At 39.3% G+C, this 12,500-nt stretch overlaps 2 long non-coding RNA genes across 5 annotated transcripts in view; one reads left to right on the top strand and one right to left on the bottom strand.

Annotated features, from left to right (window-relative positions):
- The window catches only part of LOC136848147 (uncharacterized), a 381,745-nt gene extending 375,715 nt beyond the window's left edge, over nucleotides 1-6,030 (bottom strand). Inside the window, exon 1 of the long non-coding RNA XR_010855945.1 lies at nucleotides 5,873-6,030. This is a non-coding gene — a long non-coding RNA (uncharacterized lncRNA). The remainder of the gene's footprint in view (nucleotides 1-5,872) is intronic.
- LOC136848148 (uncharacterized) overlaps nucleotides 5,285-12,500 on the top strand; it is a 159,454-nt gene continuing 152,238 nt past the window's right edge. Inside the window, exon 1 of one of the 4 annotated variants that reach the window (XR_010855948.1) lies at nucleotides 5,285-5,589. This is a non-coding gene — a long non-coding RNA (uncharacterized lncRNA). Of the gene's footprint in view, nucleotides 5,590-6,101; nucleotides 6,804-12,500 lie in introns of those variants that run through there. The other 3 variants (XR_010855947.1, XR_010855946.1, XR_010855949.1) reach the window with 3 other exon arrangements.

The following is a 12,500-nucleotide window of genomic DNA, read 5'->3' as shown; positions in this document are numbered from 1 at the left end:
CTCTTTTATCCAGACATTACCTGTGCTGACTGTCCAATTTACCTCCACACTAAACCTAAACACACCCCCACTTAACTGAAACACCCCCATTAAACCTATGCACACCCCAACTAAACCTAAACACACCCCCTGCTAAACCTAAGCACACCTCCTAAATATAAATACATCCCCACTAAACCTAAATGCAGACCACCACTAAACCTAAACATACCCCCAACTAAACCTAAATACAAACCATACAGAATCATGAATCACAGGAAAGAAAACCATTTTCAATAATATTTCTACGGTATCGAGTACATGAAACTGGGTATAATAAACCCATACAGTTTATTTACCTCATATTACAAAGGGAAACGGGAAGGGGAATTGGGGAAGGGGCAGAGGCTACGGATTTAAAACCTACCCTATTATTTAAGTTGGGTCAAATGATGGCCACATGCCAAACTTTGTCTAGATCAGTCAAGTGCTTACCACATAAATTACAAAGGGAAGGGGAAAGGGGATGAGGGAAGGGGAAGGGGAATGGGGTATGGGTTTGAAAGCTGCCCTATTATCATAGTTGGGTCAAATGATGGCCACATGCCAAATGTTGTCTATATCGGTCAAACAGTTACCACAATTTACAAACGGATGGGGAAGGGGAGGGGGGGAGGGGGGGGGGAGGGGAGGGGGGGAGGGGGAGGGAAGGGAAGGGAAGGGGAAGGGGGAGGGAGAGGGGAAGGGGAAGGGGAAGGGGACAGGGCTACGGGTCTGAAACCTACCCTTATCTAAGTTGGGTCAAATGATGGCCACGTACCAAATTCTGTCTAGATTGGTCAGGTGGTTACCACATAAGCTACAAAGGGAAAAGGAAGGGGGATGGGGTAGCAGGTACAGGTTTGAAACTGACCCTGTTATCTTAATTGGGTCAAATAATGGCCGCGTGTGAAATTTTGTCCAGATCGGTCAAGCAGTTACCACTTAAGTTACTAAGGGAAGGGGGAAGGGGATGGGGAAGGGGAAGCGGGTACAGGTTTGAAACCTATTCTATTATCTAAGTTGGGTCAAATGATGGCCACATGGCAAATTTTTCTAGATCGGTCAAGCGGTAACCACATACGTTGCACAGGGAAGGGGAAAGGGGGAAGGGAGAAGGAGGGAGGGGAATGGGGGAAGGGGAAGGGGGATGAGGGAAGGGGAAGGGGAAGGGAGTATGGGTTTGAAACCTACCCTATAATCTCAGTTGGGTCAAATGATTGTCACATGCTAAATTTTGTCAAGATCGGTCAAGTGGTTACACACATAAGTTATAAAGGGAAGGGGGAGGGGGTAAGGGTTTGAAACCTACCTTTTTATCTCAGTTAGGTCAAGTGATAGCCACTTGCCAAAGTTTGTCTAGACTGGTCAAGAGGTTACCACAAAAGTTACAAAGGGAAGGGGAAGGGGAGGGGGAGGGGATGGGGAAGGGGAAGGGAAGGGGTGTGGGTTTGAAACCTACCCTATTATACAAGTTGGGTCGAATGATGGCCACATGCCAAATTTTGTCTAGACTGGTCAAACGGTTACCACATAGATTTCAAAAAAAAGGTGGAAGGGGGATGGGGAAAAGGGAAGGGGGTACGGGTTTGAAACCTACCCTTTTATCTAAGTTGTGTCAAATGACGGCCACGTGCCAAATTTTGTCTAGATCGGTCAAGCAGTTCGGATTTCTACAGTGCACAAATATACAAACATTCACTTTTACATACAAGATTTGTCTTTGTATGTGTATATATATACATATATATAATAATATATAGTATATATATATAATATATATATACATGTGTGTGTGTTTGTGAATGTGTACTCGCCTCTTATTTTTATACGTGAATCACACTGAACGTGATATTATTAAATCCCTAGTCCACATAAAGCATATAATTATTTTTCCATTACTCGGACTATGCCAATTTAATTACCTTTCCTATTCATTTATCAAAAAAAATTACCATTCAGTGATTTATAACGACGATTAAAACATTTTTATTTAATTCAATTGATTATATATATATATATATATATATATATATGTATATATATCTTAAACCTTGCTAAATAATGAAAAGTATCACTTATTGACTTCCATAAACATTAAAATCAATCTGTTGATTCGTACGAAATTTCGAATACAGTTTTATTTGTGAAAACAAATATAACAGACCTTTAATCCTTTTCAGACCAATTAAAATACCAATACACTGATTAATAAGAAATATGAATGAACGGTTCCTTTTTATTTAAATGACGAATATAAAACGCCTTTTCACTGACTCATACAATGTATATTAATTATAGCAGTCTATCAGTTGACGGATTTTTACTGTATACGTCTTTCGCATTTTAAACTCTTCATGGAACGAGAAACAAACGCTTTTACCAGCGGACTCATGTTTCATGGCTGATAGCCCCCGAATAATGAACTGCTAACGTATTCATGAGACTTCCTAATTGAGTGTATCTCTGGTCGCCGATGCACGAAAGGACGGTTTTCCATTAAACGTCGCGATTAGGTACTTATCATCGTCCATTGCCGAAAACAAATCGGATATATAAATCAATCTCTCGTTCCCCCGGAATTGGAATTAACTGCTCGTATGATCGAGACAATTCGGTTTGTTTATGCCGCGAGCTAAGTTATTGGATGGCAATTGCAGCGACTGTTCTTCTGCAGGGAATGTTACTTACGCGTCGTCAGGTCTATGGTGTACTTTCGCCCGAGTTCACTGACTTATTTATCTATTGATTTGTTGATTTTCAGTAATACTATCTATCATTCCGATGAAGCGTTTTATGTCTTGGATACATTATATTCCTCGCTTTGGCGCATTCTATTCTTTTATGTTTCGGATACAATACATTCCTCAGTACGATGCATTTTATACACTTCTATAACGCGTTTTAAGCCATTTCTGGTGCATTTTATTCCTTTCCATAATGTGTTATATACCTTTTTCTAAACCATATTCGTTTCTACAATGCATTTTACGCCTTCTTCTAATGCAATTGATTTATATTGTTCGTAAAAGCAGGAACATAATAAACATATCTGCCAAATCACCAAGCATAGGCCTAGTGTTTGCTTAGCCAAAATACTTTTCCTTCTTACCCCTCCTAAAGGTTATTTTTTCCTTTGCATGATGATCCGACAACTTTTACCACAAACAAATTATTTTTATGTAATCGAAATTAAGTTTTACTTGGAATAAAAGTTAAATGATATAGCGAGTAGCTTGAGTAGTTTCAGCGCACAGGTGTGGCCTACGTTTTCGAACTTTGTTTTCAGTCTATCACCAATCCTTGAGACATAACGTTTGGTGAAAACATAAATTAAACCAGGATTTGTTACACATTAAAGTACAACTACTTTTTGCTTTGAATCGAATAACAAATTACTTTCTATGGTTGGTTTACGTCGTCTTGAAATACTTCCACCAAGTATGACATTTCAGAATTTCGTTGAGAAACCATCCTTTACATGTCTAAAACTGAAAAAACTGATGGCATACACAGTATCCTACAGCCCTATCTACTACAAAGAACTCTTAATGACTGACAAGATACCGCAGGTGGCCTTATTCATCAAAGTAACACGTTTAAAAGACAACACTCGTTGACATAACTATTGTCGGTTTCATTTCATCTGTCCACTCACGGGTGAAGATGTGGCAATGCGCATGAGTAGCACGTGATCGGTTGACGACGTTTCCGATATCGTTGGCTTACATAATTTTTAAAATATCTCTCAAAATAACGTATTTGAACGTTTACATAGAAAAAGAAACCTCGCCCCTTCTGATAAAAATCATAAACTCGTCGATTTGGATTCATAACATACCAACACAAGCACACGAAAGACGAGATTGTATCACACAATCTACTCCGATCAATTACTAACGGACGATGGAAGGAAGGAAGGAATGTAGACTTTGGGCCAATGGCCAAGAGCTGAGACCTACGAGGTCATCCAGCGCTGAAAAGGAAACTGAGAGTAAAATAGTGTAACAGGAGGATAACCTCGCAATGGTTACGAGAGGGTGGAAAGTACGGGTGGAGGTACAGTAAGGGGAATGAAAGAGGTTGCAGCTAGGGGCCGAAGGGACGCTGCAAACAACCTTAAGTAATGCCTACAGCGCACCTCGTGTGGTGCACTGAACAGCACTTAACGATGAGGTTTCAGTAATCTGTCTCATTGGTATAGCCCAGACCACGCTAGACCTATGCTCAAAAACTTTTCAAATCGCAAGATTTTCTTATTATTCAAACTTCATTCTATGCAGTTTCATTGCATTTATATTAAAAAAATAAAACTTTATTATGACACCAAAGTAACACCTACTCTGTGATTGAAAAATAACCTTTAATATTGTTTCCCGCAAAAAAATGAAGCATGGACCAATGACGTTAGTCACAGGCATTTTATTTTACTGGCCTTCTTTTACACACACATTCATTCCATTTCAGTCAAAAAACTTTTTATTGTAACCTTTATCTATTCTAATTATCGTTCCAATGCCCAACAATGAAAAAAAAAAACTGTATGCCTAGGCTAGCCTTTTATGCCGTACGTATGTCATCACCACTAAGGATGACGGGAACTAAATGGGATTTTAAACTTTTGCTGTATAAGTTATTTAGCTACATAGTTGTTGAAAGCAAGCACTAAACTATTATAACCATTTGTATGCTTAAGGAAAAATTGTATAAATGCGCAAAGTCTTCTGGAAAGAAAACCACAATACTATTGCCATCATGCTACGTCATAAGTGAAATTTCCCGCCTTCCAGCCAATATAGCAGAGTTAGTTCCATTCAACACCCCCCTCACAGACACCGATACGTCTTGCTTATTTCGAATAAAAACCCATTCGTTTAATTTACATGCAAGATATTATTAGAATACCTCTTACTCGCACTCGCATGGCCAGATGTCTTTTTTTATGTATCTACAATTAGACAAAAAGAATAACGGTTTAAAGCCCATTGTTCGTTTGCGTTGGCCTGGCTAGGCTGTTTGTTACAAGCTCGTCATTCGTGTGCTTGATTATCTTATCAACATTAATCGGCATGTTTATGTTCGAAAGGGCCCAACTGACGATACGATCACCGGATCAGGTCATCTGGACCATTAGTAAACCTCACTGTCTATGGTGTTCCCCTCTGACCAAAAGTGGGGCGGAGTCTTTTCGCCTCCAGACCAGCTCGCAAGCTGCCGTTGCCGGGTTCGTGGTTGACCCGAAACCTCCACGTCAGTTTCTCACGTCAGTTTCTGCTGCAAGAGCGCATTCTATAGCGTTATCACTGAGCGGAGCGGACATATCTCCACTCTACCGAACGTCTACGGGCAACAGGGATGCCAGAGTTAGAGCAGAACCTGATCCGCCGGTCGTATCGCCTGTAGGGACCTTTAAATACGGTGTGAGGGTTGCTTGTATATCTAGGCATTCAGATGTATCACTGAAGAATGATTTTGCATCTTATCACAGCAAGCAAACGGTATCGGAAACACTGATTTCAGCCAACCGGGAGCTAGCTATGCATGTAACACATCTACCTGAAACCTACGTTGGTAAGTGAACAAATGAAGGAAACCGACTATAGTAACCTATAGGCCTACTTACTACTCGGCATTCTGAAAAACGTGCATGATCATTTTTACTTTATAATATGTGGCATATATAACATGAATGATGTTCTGATTTTCAAAATTGAAATCGCCACTGCTCTTATGTGCCACAATAATATGGTGAAATGTGAGGCGTTGGCAGGGAAAGCGTATCCACTTCCTAACAAGACGGCCATTGGAATAGCACAAAATAATGGGTTAATAAGACTCAGTACGCATTGCTTACCTGTCGAATGTTCTTCCATTTCCTCCCGAAGAGTTCCTGTGCCCATTTCTACTATTGTAAGTTGCACAACGTATCACTGTGAAGATCAGGAAAGCAAAAAAGTCACATCACATAGTAATCGGCTACTCAACTCGCGCGGTTCCACGTGCTTGAAGATGGCTGTGCGGCTGCTAGCAGCGCCGCCCTAGTAGCAGGACACCGAACTACGTCGAGCTAAACTATTTCAACTCATCTGTCACCGAAAAGTTAACTTTCGTTGGTAGCGCAGGTGGTGATAACAAAGGACAGACAGAGAATGAGAGCGCATTGCTGGATGAAAGACACGAGAGGATAACAAACTAACGGGGAGAGAAAAAACATAACAGCAATCGCATGGTCTGGCATCATCGTATTATAAGACTAGGTCCAGATCTTCACTTTTTTTTTTAAACTCGATTAACCGACGAAATTCAGTACTTTTCATATAAAAATTATAGCATTAAACAGAATACCATACCCTTATATAAGTACTCATCGAAAAGTGCGTAAGATTAAACTCATCTCTAAATACACCTCCAACAGTAGACCTCAAGACCATGGATTATTGTTATTTTTTCTCTCTCCCTCCGTTCGTGTGTTATTTTCTCGTGTCCTTCCTCCAGCAATTTTTTCTCATTCTGCATCTCTCTGTTGTTATTACCACCTGCCAATGAAAGCGCTTTTTTCTACGGTGACAGATGAATTCAAAAACCGAGTTTAGCACGGCGTAGTTTGGTGTCCCACCACCATGGGGGCGCTGAATGCAGCAGCAGAGCCATCGTCCGCGTGTGAGCCGCTCGTAGTGAATAGTTAGTTATTGTGTGATGTGATTTTTTTTTTTTTTTTGTGCAGCTTATGATAGCAGAAATGGGCACAGGAACTCGTCAAGAGAAAACTGAATAACATTCAACTGGTAAGCAAAGCATACTGGGTCTTGTTTACCCATTATTTTATGCTAGTCAAATCACCATCTTGTCAGCAGTGGATACGCTTTTTCCGCTAACGCCTCATACTTCAGTTTGTTAGTCAGGATTAATAGAGTACAATATTAATCCTGGTGAGTGGCGCGTACTGTAAGTGTAGTGACGGTTTGCCTTCCTTGGATTGACAAATACTTTTCAAGTTTTCCATTATGATAAGCTTTTGCCGTATTTAGTAGGAGGGGGAAAATGCAGTCTTGTACAGTACATAGGCCTATGCTGATTTTACTTCTCACCAGACTTGTCTAATCATGCCTATCAGTGTCACCTACATAATAGACCGATACTCGAGTCCAACGATGGGTATACGGTTTTCTGGGTTTGTAATCAATAAATTGCTGTATATGATAAAAGGCAGGAACGTCTTTCATAAACCGATAGACATGAGGTGCTCCTTTTAGCCTCACTGGGAAAACGAATATCATGAGATTGCATTTTGAACGTTTAGCATTGTAAGGCTTACATTGGATGAGTACATAGTAATATGCATTACATAATTTTTTTTTTATTTTAAATCAGTCTTTTTGCAGCATTTTATACATCGATATAGTCGTCGTTGCCATAAAACATAGCTCGGCTTTCAAAGCGATTCTCTAAAGTTCTCCCTCCAGAATTTTAAAGAGCTACTGTTGCATTACCCTTCTTTGGGTTAACAAATACTTTTCAGTGATGATAAGTTTTTGCTGTACTTAATAACAGGGAGAGGTAATTCTAGTATAGGCCTATGCTGATTTTACTTCACGACAGCATTTCCCACCCATGTCTGTCATTGTCAACTAAATAATAGACCGCCACTCGAAGTCAGAGCCCGACGATGGTTATACGATTTTATGGGTTTTTAGTCAATAAATTTTTTAATGTAATAAAGGGTAGAAACGTATTTAAAAAACCGTTAGAAATGAGTTGCTCCTTTCAGCATCACTGGAAAAACGGATATCATGTGATTGCATTTTGACCTAGCTTTGTTAAGCTGACATTGGATGAGTACATTGTAATATTTCATTTTTCATTTTAAATTCATCTTTTTGCAGCATTTTACGCATCGATGTAGTCGTAGTTTCCATAAAATACAGCTCGGCTTTTATAGCGAGTTCTCCAATGTTCTCCCCTCCAGATTTTTAAAGAACTACTGTTGCATTACCCCCGCCCTGTCCACCATAAGTCTGACATAAATGTGGTGACAATTTCCCTTTGGAATAACAGATATTTTTCAATGATGATAAGTTTTTGCTGAATTTAGTAACAGCGAGGGGGAATGCATTTTTTTACGTAGGCCTATGCTGATTTTACTTCATCCTCGCCCGCTTATAATGTCTGTCATTTTCAGCTAAATAACCAACACTCGAAGTCAGAACCCGACGATTGTTATAGGGTTCCCTGGGTTTATAGTCAATAAATTGCTGAATGTGAGAAAGCGTAGAAACGTATTTCCAAAAACCGTTACAATTGAGGTGTACCTTTTAGCATCACTGGGAAAACTAACATCATGTGATTGCATTTTGAATGCTTAGATTCATTAGGCTTACATTGGCCTAGCTAACATTTTCTTATGACGTGATTTCTGCTTACTTTCTTAAAACAAGCAATATAAGATCATGCTGATCTCATATTGATGTAAGATGAGCATGCCACATTCGGACTAGAAAGAAATTTTCTAAATTCTCGCCATGTCAGTCGTGTCTTTTTACAATTGCATTTACGACATAACGGGTTTTATCAAAGAAAAATGTATGAAGCAAAATGCTTAGCTGAAAAATGTATGCCAGGCAATGTGAGTATGAACTGGATGTATACTACTATGAGAGCTTAACAAACCTACTAAAATACTCGAGTCTGTCGTACTGTTTCCTGTTATATAGGTTGCTGTTATAAAAAGCTTATATCAGTCACTAAAAAAATTATTGTGCAGTTAAGTCTTTTGGCATACATACAGGAATTTCATATATTGTAAAGGGTGCTTGCATAATACACTTGTACTATGCACTCTGTCCTAACTCTTCCTGTGCATACTGTGCTTACGTATACTTACACACACACACACACACACACACACACACACATATATATATATATATATATATATATATATATATATATATATATATAATGTGTGTGTGTGTGTGTGTGTGTGTGTGTGTGTGTGTGTGTGTGTGATATATGTACACGTATGTATAGTGTGTGCAAAATGAGTTTAGCATTGTATATGCAGTACCAGTCTACAACCTATTATGTAAAATTTCTTGTAGGCAAGATGTATTACAAGTTTAAAGTCTATTAAAACTGTAAGTTTAGCAATTGTTTTAATAGTGGTTGATACAGTATATATGTGTGTGTGTGTGTGTAATCTACAACAATTGAATGGGTTTATATGTTTGTGCACTGTAGAAATCCACACTGTTTGACCGTTCTAGACAAAATTTGACATGTGACCATCATTTGACCCATCTTAGATAATAGGATAGGTTTCAAACCCGTATCCCTACCCTCTTCCCCTTCCCTCATCCCCCTTCCCCCTTTCCTTTGTAACTAATATGGTAACCGCGTGACCAATCTGGACAAATTTTAGCACGTGGCAATCATTTGACCCAACTTACAGTAAGTAATAGGGTAAATTTCAGACCCCTCCCCTCCCCTTCCCCCTCCCTCCCTTCCCTTCCCTTCCCTTCCCCTCCCCCTTTGTAACTTATGTGGTAAACGCTTGACCGATCTAGACAAAATCTAGCACGTGGCCATCATTTGACCCAACTTAGATAATAGGGTAGGTTTCAAACTTGTAGCCCCACCCACTTCCCCTTTCCCCTTCCCCCCCCTTCCCCTTCCCCTTCCCCTTCCCTAGGTAACTTATGTGGTAACTGCTTGACCGATCTACTAAAAATTTGGCACTGGCCATCACTTGACCCAACTCAGATAACTTATGTCGTAAACTTGACTGGTCTAGACAGAACTTGGCATGTGGCCATCATTTGATCCAACTTAGGTAATATGGTAGGTTTGAGACCCGTAACCCCTTCCCCTTCCCCTTCCTCCATCCCCCTTCCCTGTTCCCTTCGTAACTTAAGTGGTAAACGCTTGACCGATCTAGACAAAATCTAGCATGTGGCCATCATTTGACCCAACTTAGAATATAGGGTAGGTTTCAAACCGGTAACCCCCTTCCTCTTCCCCTTCACCATTCCCCTTCCCCCCCTTCCCTCTGTAACTTATGTGGTAACCGCTTGAGCAATGTAGACAAAATTTGGCATGTGGCCATCATTTGACCCAACTTGGATAATAAGATAGGTTTCAAACCGGTACCCCCTTTCCCTTCCCCCTTCCCCTTCCCCTTCCCCCCTCCCCCTTCCCTTCCCCTTCCCTTCCCCCCTTCCCCTTTTTCTTTGTAACTTATGTGCTAACTGCTTGATCGTCCGGTACCAACTTCCTCTTCCCCGTCCCCATCCCCTTTCCCTTTGTAACTTACGTGGTAACCGCTTGACTAGTCTAGACGAAATTTGGCACGTGGCCAACATTTGACCCAACTTAGATAATAGGGTAGGTTTCAAATCATGCCCCTTTCCCATTCCCCTTCTTCTGTCACCTTTCCCCCTTCCCCTTGTAACTTATGTGGTAACTGCTTGACCGGTCTAGACAAAATTTGGAACCTGGCCATAATTGGACCCAACTTAGATAATAGGGCAGGTTTCAAAACCATAGCGTTCCCTTCCCCATCCCCATCCCTTCCCTCTTATCATGGTAACTAATGTGGTAACCACTTGACCTATTTAGACAAAATTTGGCATGCGGCCATCATTTAACCCAGCTTAGACAATAGGGTAGGTTTCAAATCCGTACCCCCTTCCCTTCCCCTTCCCCTTCCCCTTCCCCCACCCCTTTGTAACCCCTAAATCACCTTTACAGGTTTATCATGCCTCATTCCATGTACTTGATACCATATGAATGTATTATTGAAAATTTTTTTATTTCCTGTTATTAATAATTCTGATCAATGTTTGTGTTTAGTGACAAGTGGGGATGTGTTTGGGTTTAGTGGGGATGTGTTTAGGGCTGTTCAGGTTTGGTGGGACCTAAGTTTAGTTGAGGGGTAAATGGGACAGTCTGGATAAAGTGGACAGTCACCACAGTAATACCTGGATAAAAGGGGCAGTTAGAACAGTAATACCTGGATGAAACGGACAGTCACCACGGTAATACCTGGATAAAAGGTACAGTTAGAACAGTAATACCTGGATGAAACGGACAGTCAGCGCAGTAATACCGGGGAGACAGTCACTGCAGTAATGTCTGGATAAAATAGACAGTCATCACAGTAATACCTGGATAAAAGTGACAGTCAGTACAATAATATCTGGATAAAAGGGACAATCAGCATAGTAATCCTAGGATAGAAGGGAGAGACAATACAATAACACCTGGATAAATGGGACAGTCACCACGGTAATACCACGTGGATAAAAGGGACAGTCGTACAGTAGTACCTGGATAAATAGGAAACTCAGAAGAGTAATACCTGGATGAAAGGGACAATCACCACTGCAACATTTGGATAAATGGGACAGTCACTACAGTAATACCTGGATAAATGGGACAGTCACTCCAGTAATACCTGGACAAATTGGACAGTCAGTATAGTAATACCTGAATAAATGGGACAATCAGCAAAATAATATTGTATAAAAGGAACAGTTAGCACAATAGTTTCTGGGCAAAAGGAACAGTAACCACAATAATACCTTGATAAATGGGACAGTCAGTGCAGTAATATTTGGGCAGAGGACAGTCAGAACAGTAATACGTGGATAAAAGGGACAGTTGGTACAAGGAGGTGCAGAAAACTTTGTCTAAATTCTTCAGGGTTTTCCCGGTCAATACCAGGTTGATCAGCTTATATATATATATATATATATATATATATATATATATATATATATATATATATATATATATATATATGTATATATGTGTGTGTGTGTGTGTGTGTATGTATATATATACACATACATACAAAATACAATCACACAATATATACATATATATACAGTATATATATATATATATATATATATATATATATATATATATATATATATATATATATATATATTTATACATATGCACAGATATATATATATATATATATATATATATATATATATATATATATATATATATATATATATATATATATATATATACATTACATTTTTTACACACACTATATATATATGTATGTGTGTGTGTGCGTGTAATGCATTTTCCATTAAATCTCATATTTAAACCTTGCAACTTTTCATTTTCTTTTGAAGTCTTCAGGGCTTATAACTAGCCTGAAAGGTCGACCTGTCAGCACCTGTTAACGTTAAGGCCGTTATAATTACATTGCTTAATCTAAACGCAAAGTAGGCCACGGGGATCATACTGCCTTAAAGGGTAATTTTAAGCATTTCATAAAGTAGATATTTCGTCCAAGTAATTTACTTTTACTCTGCGATCATCATAATTGATAATATAAACGTTCAGCTGTCGATGTAAGACTAAGGTCAGAAAAATCTATAAATAGGAAATACAGCCATGAAAGCGTATGATTTTGCACCAAAAATACTCGAAAACACAAGAAATAAGATAGATTTTAATTT

The sequence above is a fragment of the Macrobrachium rosenbergii genome, chromosome 18, assembly GCF_040412425.1.
Source record: "Macrobrachium rosenbergii isolate ZJJX-2024 chromosome 18, ASM4041242v1, whole genome shotgun sequence".
NCBI lineage: Eukaryota > Metazoa > Arthropoda > Malacostraca > Decapoda > Palaemonidae > Macrobrachium > Macrobrachium rosenbergii.
This window is presented reverse-complemented; position numbering and strand designations above follow the sequence as displayed.